General features: G+C 47.1%; 1 non-coding gene across 1 annotated transcript; it reads right to left on the bottom strand.

The window, feature by feature from the left end:
• Positions 1-851: 851 nt before the first annotated feature.
• On the bottom strand, positions 852-1,042 carry LOC118944185. Its single transcript, XR_005039499.1, has one exon. It is a non-coding gene; the product is annotated as a U2 spliceosomal RNA (small nuclear RNA).
• Positions 1,043-4,552: the final 3,510 nt, after the last annotated feature.

Raw genomic sequence — 4,552 nt, 5'->3', positions numbered from 1 at the left:
CGTTGAACTACCGCAGTGTCAGTGGCTCGCAACGAGGTCGAGATGCTGAGCTCAATCGAGAGGCTACAGCACCCACGCGCCTGGCGCAAAGCGACAAAACAACTGTTCAATAGTTAAACGGTATATCGGAGAGTCACTTCTCAGATCCAACAAGTTAGAATCTTTTATGTAATTTGAGTCAGGTGTCAATTTACCCAAAGTCAAATGGTTGCCTAAATGAATTCAGAATTCAAGAAGTCAGCGCCAAAGTAATGGCAAATGTCTCTTTTATATACCTTTTGATTCTCTGCACCCGATCCGCTGCTCCTCCCATTCCCTCAGAGCAGAGAGGGTGATGACATATCTTACAACAGGAAATACTTTTCTTACAGTGCGCATATGGGCCTCTGTTTATGACAGAGCCTATTACTCTATCGGCAATGAGTCTATCAGCTGTTCCCGTTCAGGGGTGTCACTTGAGGCAGAGGGTGATTCTTCCTGACACCAGTCAGGTTCAATAGTTAATGTTTTATCTACTTTATTACTTAGCTCGGTGTGTATATTTATATATATATATATATATACCACCTAACCCAGAGAAGCGATCTACTTTATTACTTAGCTCGGTGTGTATATTAATGTTTTAACTACTTTATTACTTAGCTCTGTGTGTATTTGCAATGTTGAGGAAAGTTTGCAAGTCCCGTGTGACGAAAAATCTTTGATTATAAGATGAACGCACCCCATTCCCAACAGCTATCGTAGTCAGTAAAACGGTGACCGATTTGATTTTACCAGCACTATCTTGCTCAATGTGAAGATACAAAATATAGATTAACAAACAACTCTTTGTGATTTATTTTTACAATGAAAGGGGGTGCACCGTTCCTGGAGGTACTGCAATACCAGGTCGATGCGTGGAGTGGACGGAGCAAGCCCCTATTCCATCTCCCTATTCCAAAAATCAATTTAATATATGGTCCCCAGATAGGGGACGTATCAGATATTAAACTGATAAGAACAGATACTACACTTGATCTTAGCCAAAAGGCCGAGAAGCGATACCCACAATGGTTTCGGGACGAAGTCGCCGTTCTCCGACACGTCAAATTCGAATATGTTTACGTCACAATGAGCTCTGTATGCTTTTTGTTTTCCATAAAAAATAGAATGCTTTCAATAAATGGAGACATGGAGGGGGAGTTGATCAACGCCAGGAATGACCACGTTCGACTGTTACAATGTAACACATTTGTAGGTTCTAAGAACACGTGGTCATCCGCCCTCCAATCAGAAATGAGAGAAAGCGTTGTTACGTTAAAACCAGATCAACAGCTAAATTTGAATAATAATATATTGCGCGCGTGTGTGTGTGTGTGTGGGGGGGGGGGGGGGGGGGGGGCAATTTGGAGATAATAATATTGACGTAACATTTGATCTTGTATCAAGTATATCTGGTAGCGTTGCTGCCACAAACGAACTGAAGCAATTGTCCACTTGGTGGTGCCAGAGTTCCACCGACCGTCGCTTTTTCCTGGTTGTCCTGTGGTTGTCCTGTGGTACAGAAAAATGCATTTCAATATTGAACCACTTGACTTCAAGACATCGTCAACGAAAATAACGTGAACAATAAAAATAGCTCTTTAAGGAGAGAGAGAGAAGGATGGGGATGGGGGAGAGAGAGAGAAGGATGGGGATGGGGGAGAGAGAGAGAAGGATGGGGATGGGAGAGAGAGAGAGAAGGATGGGGATGGGAGAGAGAGAGAGAGAAGGATGGGGATGGGAGAGAGAGAGAGAAGGATGGGGATGGGAGAGAGAGAGAGAAGGATGGGGATGGGAGAGAGAGAAGGATGGGGATGGGGAGAGAGAGGAGGATGGGGATGGGGGAGAGAGAGAGGAGGATGGGGATGGGGGAGAGAGAGAGGAGGATGGGGATGGGGAGAGAGAGGAGGATGGGGATGGGGGAGAGAGAGAGAAGGATGGGGATGGGAGAGAGAGAGAGAAGGATGGGGATGGGAGAGAGAGAGGAGGATGGGGATGGGGGAGAGAGAGAGAAGGATGGGGATGGGGAGAGAGAGAGAGAAGGATGGGGATGGGAGAGAGAGAGAGAAGGATGGGGATGGGGAGAGAGAGGAGGATGGGGATGGGGGAGAGAGAGGAGGATGGGGATGGGGGAGAGAGAGAGAAGGATGGGGATGGGGAGAGAGAGAGAGAAGGATGGGGATGGGAGAGAGAGAGAAGGATGGGGATGGGGGAGAGAGAGAGAAGGATGGGGATGGGGAGAGAGAGAGAGAAGGATGGGGATGGGAGAGAGAGAGAAGGATGGGGATGGGGGAGAGAGAGAGAAGGATGGGGATGGGAGAGAGAGAGAGAAGGATGGGGATGGGGGAGAGAGAGAGAAGGATGGGATGGGGGAGAGAGAAGGGTGGAGATGGGGGAGAGAGAAGGATGGGGATGGGAGAGAGAGAAGGATGGGGATGGGAGAGAGAGAAGGATGGGGATGGGAGAGAGAGAAGGATGGGGATGGGGAGAGAGAGGAGGATGGGGATGGGGGAGGGAGGGAGGGAGGGAGTGAGGGAGGGAGGGAGGGAGGGGGGGAGGGAGGGAGGGAAGGAAGGAAGGAAGGAAGGAGAGAGAAGGATGGGGATGGGGGAGAGAGAGAGAAGGATGGGGATGGGAGAGAGAGAAGGATGGGGATGGGGGAGAGAGAGGAGTGTTGTATTTCTCCATCATCTTGCGTCACAAACCCACACTTCACAACGAATCAGTAATCATTGCCCTCCTGTCTCTCTCGCTCTACTCAGCCTCCCGAGAGAAAACAGGAAGTTCCTTCCCCTCTGTTCCAGAGACCTTGGGTTTATATCAGAGCTGTGTGCATCTTGTAAACCTCTTCCCTGTTCGCTCAACACATCTGGTATATTTTATTGACATCATTCAAACTCCATTGTGAGAAATAGCAGGACTGTACATGAAGGAATGATCCTGCCTTTGTCCTTTCTCTCTAATGAAATACTAACTATTACAATACTGCCACAGCAAACTGCTTACTGCGGTTCAGACTGAATCACCATTATTACTGCTGTCTGGTGAGGGGTGAATACAACACTACACTCAGAGGGGTGAAATACAACACTACACTCAGAGGGGTGAATACAACACTACACTCAGAGGGGTGAATACAACACTACACTCAGAGGGGTGAAATACAACACTACACTCAGAGGGGTGAAATACAACACTACACTCAGAGGGGTGAATACAACACTACACTCAGAGGGGTGAAATACAACACTACGCTCAGAGGGGTGAAATACAACACTACACTCAGAGGGGTGAAATACAACACTACACTCAGAGGGGTGAAATACAACACTACACTCAGAGGGGTGAAATACAACACTACACTCAGAGGGGTGAAATACAACACTACACTCAGAGGGGTGAAATACAACACTACGCTCAGAGGGGTGAATACAACACTACACTCAGAGGGGTGAAATACAACACTACACTCAGAGGGGTGAAATACAACACTACACTCAGAGGGGTGAAATACAACACTACGCTCAGAGGGGTGAATACAACACTACGCTCAGAGGGGTGAAATACAACACTACACTCAGAGGGGTGAAATACAACACTCAGAGGGGTGAAATATAACACTACACTCAGAGGGGTGAAATATAACACTCAGAGGGGTGAATACATCACTACACTCAGAGGGGTGAAATACAACACTCAGAGGGGTGAAATACAACACTACACTCAGAGGGGTGAAATACAACACTACACTCAGAGGGGTGAAATACAACACTACACTCAGAGGGGTGAAATATAACACTACACTAAGAGGGGTGAATACAACACTACACTCAGAGGGGTGAATACAACACTACACTCAGAGGGGTGAAATACAACACTACACTCAGAGGGGTGAAATACAATACTACACTCAGAGGGGTGAATACAACACTACACTCAGAGGGGTGAAATACAACACTACACTCAGAGGGGTGAATACAACACTACACTCAGAGTGGTGAAATACAACACTACACTCAGAGGGGTGAATACAACACTACACTCAGAGGGGTGAATACAACACTACACTCAGAGGGGTGAAATACAACACTACACTCAGAGGGGTGAATACAACACTACACTCAGAGTGGTGAAATACAACACTACACTCAGAGGGGTGAATACAACACTACACTCAGAGGGGTGAAATACAACACTACACTCAGGGGGGTGAAATACAACACTACACTCAGAGGGGTGAAATACAACACTACACTCAGAGGGGTGAAATACAACACTCAGAGGGGTGAAATATTACACTACACTCAGAGGGGTGAAATATAACACTACACTCAGAGGGGTGAAATACAACACTACACTCAGAGGGGTGAAATACAACACTACACTCAGAGGGGTGAAATACAACACTACACTCAGAGGGGTGAATACAACACTACACTCAGAGGGGTGAATACAACACTACACTCAGAGGGGTGAAATACAACACTACACTCAGAGGGGTGAATACAACACTACACTCAGAGGGGTGAAA

The sequence above is a fragment of the Oncorhynchus mykiss genome, chromosome 2 (genome assembly GCF_013265735.2).
Source record: "Oncorhynchus mykiss isolate Arlee chromosome 2, USDA_OmykA_1.1, whole genome shotgun sequence".
Taxonomy (NCBI): Eukaryota; Metazoa; Chordata; class Actinopteri; order Salmoniformes; family Salmonidae; genus Oncorhynchus; species Oncorhynchus mykiss.
Note: the sequence above shows the minus strand (reverse complement) of the source record. Positions and strands in the feature narration are given on the sequence as shown.